We start from the raw sequence: 20,656 nt of genomic DNA, 5'->3' as shown, positions 1-20,656 counted from the left end.
AATGACATTTTTTTTGTTTCTTTTCAATGTGTCAGTGCAAGCAGAGAGGAATTTTCACAGCTAGTCTGTGCCTTTAGCCAATGAATCAATAAAGCAATCCAATATTAATTTCAGCTGCAGATAAATGAATGTTTCTCTAAGGGTTTCGGAAGAGTAAAGGTTAAAATTTAATCTTATTTATCTAAAGAACAAATATTGAAGTGTTTCTACTTTGAGTAGAGTATTTTCTTAGTAACAGACTTGACAAAAGAGGAATCATATTTTCCTTCTCTGCCTTTGATGCAGCATGATTAATATCCCAGTGCTGGATTCTATATTATTTTAATCAAATAATGGTTCTACTATTTCACAGGAAATAGTTGGACAATATAAACATTTCATTACTTTATTGACTTTGTCTGTATTTCTCAGAAGGTAACAGACCCCAGTTTTTTTCTGTGCTAAAGGAATGAAGAAAATGAGATTTCTAATTGAGCAGCTGTAGCCCAATGCCTTCAAAATCAGAAATTCTGTACTGCAAAAAAATTCAAGACAGCATAGTTTTCATTTTGGAAACCTGCTCATTTACTGTTTAACAAGCACACCTGTTATGTGATGTACCTGGAGAACTCCATTGGTTGTATCTGTGATCTTCGCTCTTCATTTACAGACAGGCAGATTAGGAGAAACATCCAGAGGTCATGGTCAGAAGAACCTCATTTATGTTTGGACTTGCCTTTAGACTCTCCAGCCATTGAACTGTCTGTCCTGCTACAAACTATAAGCTCCAGCAATTTTGCCGTTTTACACTGTGATTGTCCTCAATTCGATGTGTAAGGCAGCGATGCACCTTCTCGGTGTGTGAGGTGCATCATCACTCTCTGGGTGAAGTTCTCCCATGCTGTTCAGCGAAATGCTCCGGTTCTCCTCTTCTGCAGAAGCAGCACTCCATTTTTATCGACGGATGCTGTGATAAAGGCCTAATTATACTTGTTACTACACAAGAAATCTCACATTTCATGTGCATTCAAATATAGCCTGACAGATGTCAGTGTTACCAATTGACATGTATTTGGAGGATGTTGTTTGTTTGTTTTGTTTAGCTAATGAGTGAACGACTACTTTACTTGTCCTCTAGCACAGAAGATCCACAAGGCAAAAATCTGTTGTCCCCTGAATGAAAACAGAAATTTCAAACGACCTCCAACTTTTGTCAGCCACCAAAGACTTCATCTTCCTGCCTCAGAGCTTGAACTGCCAGCTGTGCACCTCTTAGCACATCCATTTAAATCGTCACATTAATCCGTGTGACTGAGACGTAGTGAGGGCTCGGGCTCTGAAAAGCTCTTTTTGAGCCCCTGTCTCACTGCATTAGTCTGCAAGGTGGCTCTGGAAGATGACTGACTTGAGGAAAAGTGAGACTTTTTGTATTTCCTTCTGCATTTCAGGCTTTTCAGGAGCCGTTCAAGGGAAGAAATAAAAACCTCCATCTAAGCACAGAGCGACGTGCATCATCATACAGGAAACCCCGTAGCCTTTACGGTGGTGGGTACAGAAGCAGGGTGGAAATGGACGCTGACCTCCCCCCCGGCTGCTGGGACGGGGGGAGCTAATGGGATGGATGCATCATCTGCCGGGCTCCGCTCAAGCTGCTCCTGCTCCAACCAGATGCGCCAGTGGGGAATGTCACAAAACATCAAACCCAGCCTCTGCCGATTCTTTCCGCCATTGTGCTCTCCCCACTGAGAGGGCAAGAGCGGGACCCTCGAGGTATTTTAGCCCCTTCCTCGGAGGCGGCTGCTGGAGGAACCCGGGGGATGGATGCATCATCTGCCGGGCTCCGCTCAAGCTGCTCCTGCTCCAACCAGATGCGCCAGTGGGGAATGTCACAAAACATCAAACCCAGCCTCTGCCGATTCTTTCCGCCATTGTGCTCTCCCCACTGAGAGGGCAAGAGCGGGACCCTCGAGGTATTTTAGCCCCTTCCTCGGAGGCGGCTGCTGGAGGAACCCGGCCCCTGGCAGCCCCCCGCCCGGCCCGGCCCCTGGCAGCCCCCCCGGCCGCACCGCACGCACAGCTTCCCCGCGCCGAGGCGGGCCACTCGCCCCTCCACTCGCCCCTCCACTGTGTGTGTGGCGCAGCCATCGCTCGGATTGTGTCTGCCTCATTTACAGCACTAAAGAGGCTTTATCGGCTGCTCTGCCGCGCTTTCTGGGATCCCCTGCTTGATTTCGATGCATGCCTCCTTGGCGAGAAGCCAGCATTTTGTTTACCTCTTAAAAGAAGATTCATTAATATGTTTTCCCTGTTCTGGTTTATTTGTGTGTCATTTACCCTGCGTAGGCAATTTTGCTTTCCTAGTCCTTTTTTTTTGTTGTTGGCTGGGGAATGGGGGAGGTTTGTTTTTATCGTTGATATGTTGGTGAGTTAAGTAATTGTTTGCAAAATGAACCACGTACTGTTTGTGGTTTAAGGATTTCTTTTTTTTTTTTTTAAGTTTCTGAGCCAAGTTTTGCTAACAGTTATTTTTATGCAGCCCCACTGAAGTCAATAGAATTACTTAGTTATGAGTGAGCATCGTATTAAGGCCCACTGTAATTTTCTCTCAAGCCTTGTTTAAAAGGGTGTATTTATGTGATATATCCACCACTGCTAGCACTGATGGCCCCACAAAAGGACTAGATGCAGTGTGAACGTTAGCAAATGAAGCCCCGTATTTCTAAACTGCCAGGATAAGATAACCTGAGAAATTTAAAAGAAACAATGCTGAAGATCTCAATCTGCATTAATATTACACTGCTGCCAAAAGCGGTGGTGCTATTTTAGCAGAGAAATCAGATTCAGGTTTTTGACGGTGCAGACAGGCTGCTCAAACAAAGTGGCAAGAAAGTAATAATTTCACAACTTTCACTGCACTATCCTACAGAGGGTGTAACTTTTTTGTATTTTTAAATGATGAGATGACAATGAAGTTAGCAGAATTCCTTCCCTTTTGTTACAAGCACCAAATGATTTTTCAAGCTCCCCGTAGCCAGTTTGTGTATTCTGGAGGGGCTGTGAAATGAGAAGATGCTAACGAGTGACCCTGCTCACAGTGCAGGTAGAGTTGCTGCTTTTTAGGGAAGGGAGCGGTGGCTGGGGCAGCGCGGCAGGCAGTGAGCAGTAACCTGTCGCTGCCTGGGCTTGGAGAGCCCCTCAGGTGGAGGGAATCAGGGAGGCCAGATGCCCAACATATTGCAGGGGCTTACAATGGCCCTCCCGTGGTTATTTAAGCATAGGAGTTCATGCAAAGCAAGAAGCGGAGCACGTGCTTTTCCATTCTTCAGTCCCGGAGCTTAATTAAGTTTGTCCTACAAACTGTCATTTTGGGATGAAATTATTTTAATCATTTAATCAAATGCATTCAAGGTCAGGTTGAGAGAAGGAACTAATGAATACATTCTGGAAGAAAGACACTTTACGTTCAGTGCCACTCTGTCAGGGAATGGCTCAGATCAATTTCCTATTCCTATAAAGCCATAGCAGTGGGGCTTAAAAGATTTATGTTAAAAAAAAAAAATCCTCATTTCAGGACAGGCAAAATGTGATTGATCGGCTCCCTCAAAGAAAGGAAGTCCTTGTCTAATTAACACGCCCATTTGCTTTCTTTCAAGGTAAAGTGTTAGGAGATGCTGTGCAATGATCTTTTGTTATATATTCTGTTTCCTCTTCTGCTAGATCAGTGAGTCAGGGTCGGCAATGCAACAGCATTTTCCACCGGCCCCGTGACCACAGCGAGGAGGATTTTGAAAGCCAGCTTCCACATTCTCTCCTCAGAAGAGAGACACGCTCCAAAAAAGTGTAAGATCTCTTTGTCATCCTGACTACCTATGTTTCAAGTTTAAAACCTGTTTCCTTGGTAACTAGACTTGCTAGGCTAGTCTGCTCACACCATGCATGCAGAGGCCACCACATACCGTCCAAAGCTTATTGAGCCGTTTAGCAAAAACGTTTACTGCATTAGATTTTTGTACTAATTTTAAAGGGCTCCTGAGAGACAAAAGATAAACTTTCTGTGCTGCTCGCCTTGCCCTGTATAAAAATATTCTTCTGTGATGCCGGAAGGTATCGTGACGGGGGATGGTGACAGCCCTTTGCAAGAGGAAAGTTGCTCTTCCGCTGGACTCGCCTCTTGTCCATCGCAATTCCTTCCTGGATTCCTCCCAAGTATGTATGGTCAGCTGCAACACCACTTTACTGTACATTTTCTGTCTACGAATGCTGCTGTTACGGCAGACGTTCAAAGTTGGCTATTCATGGCATATCTCTGCGCTGTCGTCACATAGCTGTGTGACGGGCAGCTACTTGCATATTCCTGACTGGCAATTTGACTCTCCACACCCAGACAACGTACATTCATACCCTCTTGGTTGCCTGCCACCCGGCCCATCTGTTGGGTTGACTCTTCGCCCGTTTAAAAGTCAGTCAGACAGGGGTGTAGGTGCCAAGAAAATGTGAATTGAGAAGGGGAGTCTGCATAACGCTGCTGGCAGAGTATCTTCGGCAAGAGCCTCCTCCTTTGTGGCAGCCATCGCTGCCAGATGCCTCCCTACAGTAGGTTACAACTGCTGACATTTGTGTACCAAGAAAAGGATACATGAAGCAGAGAGAAGGAGGGAAGAGTTTCAGGGTAGCCTTGGCAACTTGCAAGGCAAGCTGTGCTGGTGCAGGTACTCGGCTCGCAGCACAACCAAGAGACGCGTGGAGCTTGCTGGGTATTAAAAAGTTACTCGGTAGGAAGGAGAGCATGTCGTCAGTGTACTAGGGTGAACCTGAGGGAGCCCATTACACTTGAGAAGAGAGCCATTGACCCAAGTGAGATAGCTGCAAGAGGCCAGTAAAGGTATTTCTCCTCCTCTTCCATGTAGGAGATCTATACAAGATTGTTAGCCCTGCCTGGGGAGTGTTCCTGAATGCAGAGTAGGGATTCAAAGATAAGATCCCTTAAGATAGATCATCTCTCTCTTAGCCACAATCGGGTTGTGCAGTGAAGAGGATTAACTCATCTGTGTGTAACCTTTACAGTCCAAATCTGGAGAGTGTCAGGCACATGCATGCTCGCAATACCATCCATAAATGTATGTTTCACTTCAAGTCTGGCTGACTAGGATTATTTTATCTGTGAGGCTAACTTGTGTATCTGTCTTCTTTGCTTGGACAGCCCTTCATTTCTGCTGAATAGGCATTACCGCTGCTGCCCTTTACACCAGAGGAGCAGGTAGCCCGTTTCCATCATATTTATTATACTTGAATATAGGAGAGAAATACCTTCAGAGTTGGTCAGTGGGAATTTGCCATATCAGTGGCTATGGATCAGCAGTACACTGCAACCTAACTAGTATTTAGTGGATAATTTTCTTTTCTGCTCAAACTTAAAACATAAATAGATGTGTAGGGCCAGTCCGAACTCCAGAATGTTTTAAATAATTCTTTATAAACCGAAGAAAACTATCATCCCAAACCAGGTGAATAGCTCTGTGTGATCTGAATTACTTTGTTATATTTCCAGCCTTTTTTTGTTTGGTTGGTTGGGGTTTTTTTGTTATAAACAAAGACGTGGCTTTCCTAGCTACCCCATGAAATGAAGCGTGGCACCAGGAGCCTGTAACTAGTGCAGAGATGATCTCTCTCTTCTCATGAACCTGAGGAAGGAGTTTATGGAAGGCACTGAAAGTGAAGAATTGCCCAGTCTTCTTTTTGGGGTTTGCTGCAGTGAAAAGATGAGCTTTCAGGTACTGGGCAAGATTATTTTTGTGATCACCCAACTCCTCTTCCATCTTCTGTTATTTTCTCTTTCTGATGTCTTTTGTCCGATGTCTAATCCCCAACTTCCACTAGCCTGGGGTAATGTACTGAAGACGCAATGCACCGCAAGTGATGTCTGATGCTGTACTCCGCTTTCCCTCATGGCTGCAAGTAATGCTGAGGAATCTGGTGCTCAACATGTTGTCTCTGAGCCAGGAGTTAGGGACCACTGCCTGAGGGGACAAGCAGCAGATTTAGCGTGCCTACTTGTCAGTTAATAGTCAGCCTTATGTTGTACAGTAACCACTCTACTTGCTTACTACAAGGGAAAATAACAGTTAGAAGACAGTAAAAATCCCAAACAATAGCAACAATTCTCTCCCCCTCCCCTATTTCCAGAAGTGTTAGGCAGCATGCTGCAGGTCTAAACATACATGGCATCAAATAGTACCGAAATTATTAGGTGCTGATGCTTGTGTAGCCTTTGCAACACCAGTCTGCTGCTCTGTGGTGTGCTAGCCACATGGTCCGCCCTCAGTGCCTTTCTCCCCACCCTTATCCCCCTTGGTCTTACACCTTTGAATCTGTAAGATGTACCCTGCACAGTCCTCTGCCTCCTCAGCATGATGGGGATCTACTGGAAGTGGGTGCCCTTGCTTGTCCCCCAACCACGTCACTGGTCCACTCTCCAGGAGGGTGTTGTGGGGGACTAGGGTGAGTCCTGATGGGGACCTGGGCTGTAGGGACAGAGGGACTGGTAGGGGTAAGGTGGGACATGTTTCCAGAAGAAGGAGAAAAGCAGGTGGCCAGGTTGGAAGAGGGGAGTTCAGTAAGTCATGGGCTGAGAGAGAGAAAGAAAGAGGTGTGGGGAGAAAAGAGAAGGAGACAGAAAGAAGAGAAAGCGCTGGAGGTGCAGGTCTCATGGTGTTACTTCCCTGCAGTCTCTACTCCAGAGTGAAGTCCACCAGGAAAGTGACATTGTCTGGAAAACAGAGGTGTTAATGAGGAGAAACCAAACTCTTGTTCTCACCTGGAGCCACCTGCACCATGGCATTTGATAGTTATCTCTATCATGAAAGATTCAAATGGCAATGTGTAAGCCTAAGTGTATGCCCAGGTAGTTGGTTGTCAACAGATCAGTCCGTCCTGGGCAGAGGAAGAAGCACAGAAGAACAATCGGTGTCACAGAGGAAATACTTAATATTTAGTCTGACTAGTACTAGGAAATATGAAAGTTCTAAGAACTGTAAAAAAAAAGTCAAATACTCTCCTGGTGTTAATGCGCTGCAGTCCAGTGAATAAAGTTCCAGTCAATTAAAGCAGCCTTTTAAAATAGCACAGCCTAATGCCTCACTCTTCTTCCGTGTACTCTACAGGGACTCTTGCCAGCAGCTGAACTGCTGCTTTTTGGTCCCAGAAAAATATTGCTCCCCCCCTCCGCCTTATTAAAGACTATCCAGAAGTTAGCTGAGAAAAACAAATATTCTTTATTTAAACTGTTTGTTAAAATCAGATGAATTATTTTGGCATGTATTTTTCACTGTTGTCTTCAGCAGCAGTTCTGCTGTATCTGTTGGTAGCCATAGATTTTGGGAGAACTAAATGATCAGCCGTAACCTAGGTCCATTTCCCATTCTGGATCACACATTGTTATGCCAGTGTTTGTAAAATGCAGCCTTTTGAGTTCCAGATTTGGATATTCAGCATTAACATAGTTAAAAACATTTATAAACCTGTGTAATATGTATGCTGCATACTCCGCATGTTCTGTATATTTTCTTTGTGTAAGCTGTATGCAGTCGCTTTAATAAATACCCTGTATAAGTAACATCTTCTTACCCATTTACAGCAAGGCACTGTGGAGGATGCACTTCCAAAACAGGTCAGTGAATTTGGAGGCTACAGCAAGAAAGAATGACTCTGACACCACAGAGTCATTCACAGCCAAGTTAAGCTAGCAGACACCACTGCCACTGGAATAAGCAGTCCTGCTTTCTCCTTGCCCCGTGCATATTTCCCCCTCGACCCTATGCCATGCCATCCTTGGTGCCACCGCGAGGTTTCGTGCAGCTGCACAGTGTGCTGGGCAGGGAGACCCGTCCAGGACAAAGCTTTGCCAGGAAAAGGGGCTTGGCTAAGTGAAACGTGGGTCCGTTACCTGCTCTGGTCCACTGCATCGACACCCACCTTCTGATGCCAGAATAAGGGAGAGGGCAATGTTGAGTCAGAAAAAAATGAAGGCGATGGGAGAATGGGACTGCTTCTTTTGGCCTCAGTGCCGGACCAAAATGTTTGTGGAACTAAAGCCTCTCAGTGCCAGGTCTGGATCTCTTGAATTAATGTAGTTAAACCATGAATAAAATCTTATTCTGGCAGAGAACTTTCTCTGTCCTACAGTAAGCAACATCCATTGCTTATTCAGTCAGGTTCTTGGAATACAGTCAATAAATATATTTCTTTTTTATTGTTTTTGTGGAAGTTTGTATAATAATGCTTGACTGCAGCAAGTCTTTTCCAGTCTGAGTCAGGCAGCACTCCCTTTTCTTGCACTCCAAACTGAGATCTTAGGGACTGACACATACATTTTGGCACATTTTTGGGGTCCTTCATTGTCCCCATGAATCTACAGTGCCCTGCAGTGGTCACTGTTGGGGTCATGGGTATTTCCCAGCACAAAGCCTACGGCGTGGTGTGCTTGCGTGTGTGTAGTGGGCAGGAGACAAGCGGAGAGCAGCAGAAATTACTGCCCTTCTGAAAGGTGCTCTGGTTGCTGCCCTTCTCTGAGTGGTTCTTCCCATGGTCTTCCACTCCGAAAGGAAAATGAGGTTAATGTAAGGGTCTGCAGTAAAAGACGTTTTGTCAGGTACTTGGATGGTTATGATTCAGACACTCGCTGGCTTTACTAGTGGCGTTTATGCGTGGGTAAGCACAGCTTTTGCCCCACACTGTTAGACTAGAGCTATTTGCACAATGCGTCTGAGTGAGGTAACCGCGTATGAGGCAAGGTCCAGGATGGCCAGTCCTCAGTGGAAATATGTGCAGTTCGGCACAAAAATGAAAGTCTTCCAAACGTTGCACAATCGCTCACTCAGAAATCCCAAATAAAAAACCAATCCAGATGCCCTACATGTAGGGATGGACCATTGGTTTTACGGGCTGGGTAAGGGCTTAAGAAAGTGGCAAAGAAGTGAATCCCTGTTCACAAGAGCGCGTAGCATAGGTGGCAGACAGCCCCTAACGAAAACAGGCTGAGCGATGGGTAGAAGGGTAGCCCAGTGCTGCTCAGCTGAAGTGCAGGCATCTCAGGTGTGTGGAGGGGATATGTTTGAAGGCATTGCAAACGGTCTTGGGTTTCTGTAGACAGCTCTAGGTGGACCGCACAGCGATGGGAGACTGGTTTCGTCCTCTGGCTTTGTTCAATAAGATGAGCATATGGATATCTTAGGTTGGAGGAAAACGCTTCTATTGATATGCAAGATAGTGGCAGTAGGATGAAAACACAAATTCTCTTACAAACCACACCAGTCAATGTTAGGGTTGTGAAACTCTGAGAATATAGATGTACCACTGAAACGTCAGGAAATGAAAGTGCTTTCCCATCTTTACAGCCATTTCCAGCCATCTAAAACCCTCTTTCTATTTCTTTTCTTTTATACAGTCACGCATTCCCCCTGCTCCCAGCCCCCTGACCTTTTGTTTTACTATATTTTAGTTGGGAAACATCTCCTTTGATTGTCAGAGTGTTGCTTTCATTTGCAGTTCTACTTTGTTTTGCAAAATCATTCAGGAATTCTTCTCGATCCAAAGGCAATTGTTTGAAAGCATTTCAGTAAAGCCTGTAGGAAGAAAGACATCTATTCTTCCGTTATTCGCTTTCTCTATCATTTTTCTTGTTCCCTCCTTGCCTTTGCTGATGACCACTAATTTGTCCGTTTAGAATCCAAGGAGAAGCCCGCTTTTATATTTTCCAAAAAAGCCAATGTTATTTTCTGTCCTTCGCAAGATGCCACATGTGCAATTTGCTTCCTGCCTCCAGGTCTGAAATCACCACAACAATGCCTTCTGCCATCAAGGTCTCAGAGGCTCCTCTGCAGCAAAACACTTGAACAAACACTTAAAGTTAAGCCTCTGCATAGCCTTATTGAGGGAGGTGAAGAAGTATGAATGTACCTTGAAATGCACAGAATTTTTGTATAAATGTTCTGAAGATTTGCATTCAAAAGGGAACTGACGAAATTTTTGCACTAAAAGTTGCTTTTCACTTGAAATGGCTTTTCAGTTGATAGCAAAATTTCACATCATTCAACATTCCACAAGAAGAAAAACAATAATCTCCCCAAAGCCAAGCTTCCAACTGGAATCTATTTTTTTTTTAATTCTCACAAAACATGAAAAATTAAGCAAATTGCAGCTGAACTCTTTTTTTCCCCAGGGAAAAAAAAAAAAGATGACCACTAACCCTGGTTCTAAACTAAAAAATGACATGAAAATGAAGAGGAAAAAAAAGTCTGTTGAGTTTTTGTTCGTTTGTTTTTCCTGCTTTGTTCTATATAAAAGAGCCTGAAAGGTTTGAAGATCAGATATGGTGACTCCTGAGACAGAGTCCAATTCCTGAACTCTTTTTTTCCCCAGGGAAAAAAAAAAAAGATGACCACTAACCCTGGTTCTAAACTAAAAAATGACATGAAAATGAAGAGGAAAAAAAAGTCTGTTGAGTTTTTGTTCGTTTGTTTTTCCTGCTTTGTTCTATATAAAAGAGCCTGAAAGGTTTGAAGATCAGATATGGTGACTCCTGAGACAGAGTCCAATTCCCCACGTTCGGAGTGGCTGGGGTATAATTTAGGCAGATATGGTGACTCCTGAGACAGAGTCCAATTCCCCACGTTCGGAGTGGCTGTGTTAGATAATTCAGGTTTCTTCAGAGTGTTCTTCTCTTCTTTAGAAGGACGGTTTGCAATGCCTGCTTTCTGGAACTGTAAATGACAGCATAAGCTTTAAAGTCCACCTGAAAATCTGTTTCTTCTACCTTAGCATAGTCAGATAGGTGTCAGGGGTTGCTGTACACCCCTAGAGGTGTGTCCAGGATCACTGTGCGGGCAGAGTATCATGAAATGGGTTAAGAGGCCTAAGGTCTGGAGCTGCCCAATGAAGAATTGTAAATATTTGCATCAGACGAATGCACTTAGAAATAGAAGAGTAACCTGTTTCTGATGCAGGGAATTCATCAGGAAGTCTTCACACAAAGAGTCTGAAAGATCAGGCCCGCTGTCATTTGGATTAAGATGTCTCTATGTTGGTATCTGGGATGAAGTGTAGGATTTATATAAACATCATCTTTCCCTTGCTGAGGATCAGCCAATTCAAACAACTTGTATAAGTGGTTTCCATGCTAAAGAGGACTGTGTTTACATCTCGAGCAGCTGTTGCTGCATTTTGGTCCTGTACCAAACCAAACCAAAACAAAAACCTATTTAATTTCACATTTGTTACCCTGTTTCAAATCCTCTTGGACATAGTGGCTGCTTTGTTCATCTGGCAGCATAAAAACCAGGCAATTTGGCCGGAGAAGGAATATTCCCACCTAGCGGGATCCCCACGTTTTGGGAAGTGCTGTTGTACTTCCTCTGCCACCTCCTTCCAGAGATGAGAAAGGAGAGAAAAGAGAAGGGGAAGGGATATTTTTTCCTTCTAGACTGGCTTTATGTGAGTCGTATAGAGACATCTTCTGCTGACGTCTGACTTAGTCATTGCAGCTCATTTTCTGCCTCTCTCAGAGATACGGGGGAAGGATCTGGCAGCCTCGGACAGCAGGGCTCTGGATTGATCACCACTCTCTTGATATTAAATGCCGGACTGGCCGTCACAGCTTTATTAGGCACCTCCAGTACGATGACTTGGAGAATACTTTTGAGATCGGGGACCTGGGATTGGACGTTCATAATCGATAATTTAAAAGCAGTTTCTGGCCACCCTAATCAACTGCACTGAGTTTCCTGAGGGAAGATCAGGGTCCTTATTTCTCCCTTAAGAATGAAATGTTAAGTCCCATTCTTCAGTGTTTTTTCTTTCCATATATGAATATACAAATCCCTCCTTGTGTAACTCTGATAGCCTGAGTACTTTAAACAGATACAAGTGTAAGGAAGAACATAGCTCTTTATATCTTACTCATTTTGCAATTCGTACGGCCCTGACAAGAATTTTTTCTTTAAAATTTGGAACCTGTGTATTAATGAACCTCATCTTGCCTAGCTAGTTCAAGTCAGGTCTAATGAAAGCCACCTTTGATTTAATTTTTTGTTTGCATTAAATGTCTTTTTGAACTTTGGTGTGGGTGGCCGACCTTTAGAATAAAAAGCTGTACTGGTTCAATGCAGCTAGAAGCATTAAACAAGCGTACTGACAGTTAAATGAAAAGTGACTGGCTGGGCAGAGGTACACCTGTCACATTAATGCTGCCAGGGGAACTTGGTGCTCACATGTTTGGTGTGTCCCCCCCCCCAAATCTCACTTATATAAATTTGCTAGGGAGATTTACATCTACAACTCTGGCTTCAGAGGCACCCTGCATGATATTTAAAGGAACTCTGGTTCCTTTTTTCTGGAATGCAGAATCAAGAGAGCGCTTATGCATTAAAAATGAAAAACTAAATCAAACAGCAGTGGCTTATTCTTTAAAGTAAACAGAGCAAAGGCTATCGGTGTCAGCCACAGCAGCAGCCAGGTGCGTGCTGACAAAAGGAAGAGAGTGAAGAAATTTTTCCTAACAGAGGAAATTACTGGGCTTTGTTTACTTTTTCCAGGAAGAAAATGATCTTTTTAAAGGATGCAGGCTGATCTTAACAACAACAACAACAGCAACAACAAGAACAACAATAATAATAATAATAATCCACCAGAAGGCAGACTTGTTTGCAGTAAAACCATTGGACATTATCCAGCTTATGGCCCTGCTCGGAAAAGTGCTGAGCACCCCAAGTTCAAAGAGATCAGTAGAAAATTAGATGATGCTCTCAGAATCAAGCCCAATGGCAGGATGAGGCGGTGCTTTAGGCAATGACTCCCGGATTTATCATTAATAAGCTGTAGGCGAGGAACTCCAGACCCATGCGCAATTTTGCCAATAGGTAAAGCTATTTTGCAGAGTCATACTAAAGGACACAGTAATTTGCTGGCCCTGCTGTTGTTTATCTTGCTTCTTTGTGGAAAAAAAGCTTCCATTTCATTTCTCAGGCTGCCTGGATTCTGTCATCCGTTTTGGGTTTCTTAACCCCATGCTAAATTATTGTGTGTTTGACTACTGTTTGCTCCATCAGGGGTTAACTCCAATGCAACACAGTACAAAAATGGAGCATGCCAATGGGAAAAAAAGTCTCTTCTATGAAAATGGCAAAAATCAGAAAGAGCTGTATTTTCATGTAAGGGCAGGTATGTATCAGACAGGAATTTTAGTAACTTAGCAATGATAACATCATCTTATCAGTGAGAAGTCAGTGATTTTAGGCTTCTTACTGCTTTTTCCTATGCAAGGCTCTTACTGTTGCAAAGGAAAGAGCCTGGTCTATCCTTATTTTGAATCATGTAGGTAATGCAAAGGAGACAAAACCTGTCTGAAGAGCAGCATTGCAGTGATTTCTGGCAATGGCATCCTGCTATTTGCTCTGGCTTCGGAGCCACGTGCAACAAATACTGCTGGCTTAAATGAAGGTTAGGAGGAGTTGAAGGCAATGCAGGTTGTATGCTGGGAAGTTCTGGAAGGAAAATGGGTCCCTGAAGGATGGCTCAATGTCATAAAGTTGCCTTTATGACAAGTTGCCTTTTAAATCAGACAGATTTAAAAATTATGTCAGACGATGGACACATTTACAGCTTTGTTGCTCCCCGTGCTCTAAAGTCCAGCCTGGTCAGGTTGGGGTGCAGCCCCTCGTCTCCACCTGCTGAAGTGCCAGCAGTGTGAACACACACGTCTGTGAAAACAACATCAGACAGAGGAGTTTTGTTTAGTAACGATGCTCCATTTCTGTCTTTATAACAGGAAGCCTGACTGCAAGTGAATAATTTTTATTGGTTGCAATGGTTATCTTCTTATTAGTGCTGCTATTTTTTCAAAGAGTAATGGCAAATTTTCCTGATACAGCTGAGCCAAATGAATAACTGCTACCCCTGCAGGGGCAGACCTCATTTCACCCTTTTCCTCCTCCACTTCTTTCTTTTCCTGCCCTGACTCTTTCCCACTTCTTCTCATTTCTTTTCCCACTCATAAGCGTAATTCCCTTCTCTTCCTCTTTAAGCTAACTCCCTCAGTTGGGGAAAAAAACAAAACCAAACACAACAACCCTACCTATTTTATTTCACTGAGTTTGAGTATCATTTCAGTGAACTGAATTCACTAAACTTCTTGGTTGTCCCTCCGTGCCACCGGACAAACAGCACAGCTGGCACAAACTAAGTGACAGGTGTGGGTGTCCAGACATGCGAGGGAGTGCAGGCTTTCTCTTTTCCTGCAGCAAAACAGTTATTTGGCTCATCCTGCTGAGCAAAGCCGTACCCCGAAAACTTCATCCCAGTAACATTTTTCCCATCAGCAAAGCCAGTTTAAGAGGTTCTGATTTTTCCTATTCCTCTACCTGTTCCCATTCTCTGCCATGTTTCTCCTACTACTTTCTTAGCTGTACTGATACAACTATTTGTAGAGATGTGTTGTAAAACGGATCATTGAGATGATCAAAATCCCTCTTCAAAAGTAGTTTTAAAAAATAAAAAGCCCTCTGATCCTTCTGGTGATTGTGATCAGAGCACAGCCCAAAGCAGCCCAAAGCAGCCCTACAGCCCTTCCAGTCGGCAGAGCTGAGAGGGCGCTGAGCTGCAGCTGTAAGCCAGGTGAGTTTGCAAAGAAGGGAACCAAGTGCCCGGGGACAGGGAAGCGACAAACTGTTTTACACTGCTTTGCCATTAGAGAAAACGAATGTCTAAGTTACGTGGATTTCACTTTTGTTTTCAGTAAAGGCTGCAGTGAACACAACTGGGTAATGTTCAGCAACAGATGAAGCAGAACTTCTAAGCACTGATGTAAGTACAAATTTTTACAGTGACAACAAAAGGCTAAGGACATCAAGGCGACAGCTATGTTTTCAGCTTTGATCATATAAATTGAGAACTGGTGCCAGCTGGGAACAGTTCAGCCTTTCCTGGGATCCAACTTTAACAAAGAAGCAATTTTGCTGTGGGAGCTTGTGGGCCTTATTTGTTACACCTGACTGACCTGTACTTAGAAAATATATAATAAAGAACATTTTCTAGGCTCGGAATGAAAGAAGTGCTCATCATCATGGCCGTGATTGCTTGGCATAGGAGAACGTGAAGTACAGTATGATATTCTCCAAAGTCCAGATTAAGGAAACCTTCAAACCTGCTATCTCCTAATAGTTCTTTGTCTAGTGTTACGTCCACCCTCAATCAACAACACGTAATAAGCCACCTCATGCTTGTAGTTTATATGCTTGTATAAAATACAATTGTCAGCTTAGATGTTTACATGTGATACAGATTTTTGTTTGTAACGAATATATACACTGAGAGCTGAATTCTTTGAACACCAGGCAGGAGGGAACATTGCCTCCCCAGGGAGTTAATGACTTGTTTACATTAAATACAGAAATAGTCCCCAGCAAGTTTCTGTTTACGGGAAGATGACTCCACCTTGCTCTCTGAAAGGGACGTTAGTAAGTCTCAAAGTTAGATGGGGAGGGCCAATAACCCTTCAGGAGAAGTGTCAAAATTATCGCTCTGATTAAATTGCAGATCACAGGTGTCTGTGGTGGGGTAAAGGTTTGAGTTTGAATATGACCTCAACAGGAGTCTTTGTCTTCAACAAGATTTTCTTCTGAGATTGAAAGATAAGAGTTTCATCCTAAGAATAGTGTGCATGGGAGCATCTTAGCAGTATTTGAGGCAAGGGAAGAGAAGACTTTGAGTGGATCTAAAGTACAGACATATATAATCATTATTCCCTTTTATTCCTTTAAATTTGAATTTAAACCAAGTAATCAATCTGTAACTATTTGTAACCATAACTGTTTCTGCATCTACTTCTGTACCTATTTATTAATGTCTGTCTTGGGATAAAGTTGATGTGAGGGTAACTCAAACACCAAGGCATTTTTTCCTCTGGATGTGGTGACCCTTAAATCTTGGATTGTTTATCACTTTTCTGTGCCATCACCACAGTGAACGTGTTTTGGAGGACTGAAGAGTTAGTGTTCCTTCTCTAATTTATTGAAATTATTTGAAATATAGAACATGACTGCAAATAAAATCTCTTTTCAATAAGCAGTGTTAGCCAGAGTCTCAAAGTCTTGCACTGGTACAAGAGAGCGCTTGTGCTGAACCCTAGATATAACTGGAAACAAAGAAGTTTCAAAGAACTGGTCGTAGATGAACCATATTCTCATAGTAAGAGATTAAAATAAATTTGTTTAAAATCTCAAACGCATGATTAAATAAGCAAATAAAGAGCAATGCAGTGCAGGCTAGTTGTTTTTAGCATATGTAACAGTAATATGGAACGTATTAGATCTGTAATTGTGTGAATAAGAAACAAAAAAGAAGAGTATTTATTCCAGAAATTGCTGCAGGTTTATGACATTTAGGACGCATTCTACCTAACTTAACCTCAGTTCAGCATTTGAGTTTCAAGGCGGTTTTAGGGCCTGTGCAGATGGGAATCTAATCAGGAATACAGGTTCAGTGCCAGAGGGGACAGAACTCGCCTTTGTTTACTATCGGAGCTGCTTTCTGACCTTCACCCATTGAAAGCTCTCATTCAGCTTTAAAAATCTGAATGTTCTCACTGCTGATGCTTTCCAGACATCTTATTTCTTGTTACCATGACTAAAGCTAAGCTAGGCACACACTGTTTACAATTGCTACTCATGCTTTGCTAAACTGGTACTGATATTGTTATCTCAGACTATTTCTAATGCTATCTTACACTATTCACTATACTAAGGTCTATTAAAAGAGTTAAGATTAAATTTTTGATCTGTACCTGAACCTTAGCAAAATCCTTTTGGAAAGCTTCTGTGGAGGTTAGAACTAATTTTCTCTCTGTTTGAACAGGACTGTCTAGCACTTTCTTGTAGAAACCAAGAGCTTCCAAGGAGTCATAATAAGGTTTGTAGTTTTTATGAATAATAGAACCACGGTAGTGGCATTGTAAAGGCTAAAAAACATCAAAGACACACACCCTAATGCTTTAGGATGACTGTTATCTAGGTGGAATTCAGAAAAAACAGTGTCTGCAAGGTTATTTCATCTATCTTAGAAGTTCTTGGAAGAATTTCTTTGGCTATTTCCAAAAATGTGTATGATCTGCCGCTTTGAACTATTGTAGGCATTCTTGGGCTATGAAGACTTATTTTTCAAGCCCCAAGAAACATGCAAGTCATCACTAAAAGCTAGCAAAGATATAAAGTATGTGCTATCAAAACTTCAAAGCGAGGAGAAAAAAAAGCGGCTGCAGCTGTGTGGTTCACAGGAGATTTATTTTCCTAATGCGACTGATTTGACAAGGAGAGCGCTTAGATGCTGCCGTGATGGGAAACGGCATAGAACACTAAGGCTGTCGCCGCTGACAGAGGTGTGTTTTTACTACAGAATTACCAGGTCACATTAGCCAACCCCATGCAGAAACATAATAGAATCAACATTTTGTCCTAAGACAAATGAGATATTAACCATGTGGAGACACAGGGATATCGCCTAGTTACTTTGGGTGATACCTAGTTTACTGTAGGATTTGAGCGAGCTCTGTAACTGGAGGTAATTTTGTAGGGGAGGAGGTGCTAGAAAGCCAGTCTAGTGGTGACTGGGAGACATGGTTTGCTGATGACTGGTCAAAACAGGTTCTACTACTGCTTTCTGGTCCGTTCTAGCTCAGATCTTCCTGTGTTTATAAATATTCCACATTAGACACCTTGTTATAAGGGAAAGCTTTTGTGTTTGTGAATATAAATCCCCAGATGAGATAGGGATAAAAAGATTTAACAAATAGAGATAAGACTGAACATTCAGGAAATAAGAGCAGGCGAAGACGTGAGAGTAGGAACGCAGAAAACGTACCCCATTTGGACATCTTCTTGAAGAAGTTGTTCAGGAGAGAGTTAGCAGGAAATTACAACATTACTAGGAATTTTTTTATACCAGTCAAAAAAATTAATAGATTTTGAAACTGGATTCTGTGTGGTTTTGAATTAACATCTATGGAATCCTGGTGGATTAATCCAGGGAAGTAAACAATGAATGAAATCGATCCATCATATTTCTCCTTTAAATAAAAAGCATGATTTCTCAGCTTGCACAGTATCCTTTGCTTTTTTTTTTTCTCCCAGGGTGTAAAGACCATATTTGAAAGAGTTTTCTATCTGTTACTAGGACTTTATCCATTTTCCCTTTCCCATAACTCACAATCGACCCTGAATGAGGTTCCAAGAACAATTGGAACGGTTTTACGAAATCAATAGGAACGTTTTATTGCTTGTTATTCCTTGCAGGGCTGCTTTATTTCCTTGTTCCTTACTGTGCTCCTGTCCTATGATTTTTTTTTTGTTTTCTTTTTTAATTAGGAGACTAGTAACCAACCACGTAAATTGTCTTGTTTGTTCCCTTTCCTCTTAGTCAAAGGAAAATTCAAAATACAGGTTCTTAGGAAAATTGTTCTGTGCAGGGAACAAAAGGAACTTCTTTCATTGCTCCTGGGCAGAGGAGGGTGGATGGAAGAAATGAGTGCAGGGGATTTTCCGTCCTTTGAGGCTTTGTTCCTCTCTCTGGATACCTAAACAATACCCTGATAAGGAAGACAGGCTTTACTGCTAGTTTATGAAGGACCTGTTCCCACATGTACAGAGCATCTCCTCTCCTATAAGGTATGAAGAAATGTATCAGATATGCCTGAACTGAAATCAAGTCATAACTCCGGCAGTCACTGTGAATAGTCATTACTTCTGGGTGTTCATCATCTTAAAAAGTTGGGCTCAAAGATACTTATAAGTGAGATAAGGAAGAATCTTGGCCTTTAAAAGTCTAAGGGAGTTTTGCTGCTGACTTGACTGGAGTCAGGATTTCACCTTGAATATTTAGCCTGTTGGATGTCCTAAATTGCACTACAGAGCAGATGCTTCCAGTTTTTCTCTAGTGGCTAATGTCCCCAGATCTTGTAGATCCCTGCAAGACTTTAATTCCCTATCCCTCTTTGTCACATGTCCTTTAAGCTACTTTCTTTGAAAACTACTTTGAAAATAAGTGTACTCTGCACACAGGTGTTAGACTGACGCAGAGTCTGAGCTGGCAGCCAGTTGGTCTCCTTGTGATAGGGGCTGTTTATTTATTACTGATTAAATCAAACATCAGACCTGACAGCAAAGTCTATTTATCATTTTAGGCTCCAGAAAAAGAAACTGGCATTTAATTTTATTATGAGTTTGCCTTAGAATCATTTCATTCAGATTCATGACCCTGCACTCATGTATTGATATTCAAGAGATTAATCTTATTTTAAATGACAGGTGAAAAGTCTTCAGATCAGGCATATGGTACATATCTATCTGTGCAGCAAGTCTCCAAATGGATTCTTCCTAGATAATTAACAGATTTCAAGGCAGTGTCACAGTGATAATAATTCATTCTAGAGTTCAGATACATACTTGATTGACTTTAATTTAAATACATTAAGATAATAATAATAATAAATTCTATAATTCAGGCATTGTAAGAGCTTAAAGGCAAGTGTCAGTTTGTTACGCACCTCCTAGCAGATTAGTTTTCTAATATATCTGTTTTCTAATGAAATTGCAGTGGCGAAGCTGTAATTTGGGTTATCTGCCAAATGTTCTTATGCTTATTTACATTAGAAGCTTCAGCTGAAACTGACACATATTAGGTATTTCCAAAATACACGCCAGATTTATACAGCACACAGAGAGAATGAGACATTTTTAATTCGAGGTGGAGACTCCTGCTCATCATAAGTCTTTCCCTGTCATTTCATCACAATGAGCTGCTTTTAAGAAGTACGGATAACTGTATTGATTAAGTAAGGTCTAAGAATACCAGATTTCCTGCCACAAGACTGAGTGGTCTAACTGCTCGGCTGTTAAAAAAAAAAACAAACGCCTGGGCACAGACCATCATTTCTTCCTCTGAGTAGTCAAGGAGGGATATGTGGGGAGGGGTTGGATTGGGTCCCAGAGACGACTTCGGTGCTTAGTCAAGTGATCTCCAAACAGCCTTTGAGAGGGTGCCAGTCACCACCACAATGGTGGCCCCTCTAGACATACGGAACAGCAACATTTCAGGTATCTGAATAAGCTTTTACCAGCAAATGCGGATGTTCTCAGCGCTTGTCTTAGGTGCACAGTGGGTCCTATATTGACCATCAAAGTGCAACTTTCTTACTTGCTTTTTAGGCCTAATCTGCTATTTTGTACTTCGCCTCACCTGCAATATGACTGGCAACAGGCAACTATTCTGCATATGCGTAACTCACTATTTTTGTCATTTTGTGTCCTGCCTTTTACGCAACGGAAAAGAAAGAGGTGCTACTGGTCTGCCTACTTCTGGTGGCAGTAATGTGGAGCTCTGCTCTGTGCCACCAGCTGGTGCTGAACGTGGTGCTGAACTGACCACGGATAGGGTTCCCGGAGCCACGTCTCCCTTTGAATGCCAGGATACACCTTCACAGAAAGTAAACAGCAAGCTGCCCTCTTACCGTGGCTTTACCTTATCCCTTACAATCTCTTTACCCTGTACCCTGTATTGATTCGTGCTTTTTTCAGGCTTCACGCATTTAGGCAATCTAGAGTCTGAATAGTCAGAACCTTATAACGGAAAGGAAATC

Source organism: Aptenodytes forsteri, unplaced genomic scaffold, assembly GCF_000699145.1.
Source record: "Aptenodytes forsteri isolate BGI_AS27 unplaced genomic scaffold, ASM69914v1 Scaffold96, whole genome shotgun sequence".
Classification (NCBI taxonomy): Eukaryota; Metazoa; Chordata; class Aves; order Sphenisciformes; family Spheniscidae; genus Aptenodytes; species Aptenodytes forsteri.
Note: the sequence above shows the minus strand (reverse complement) of the source record.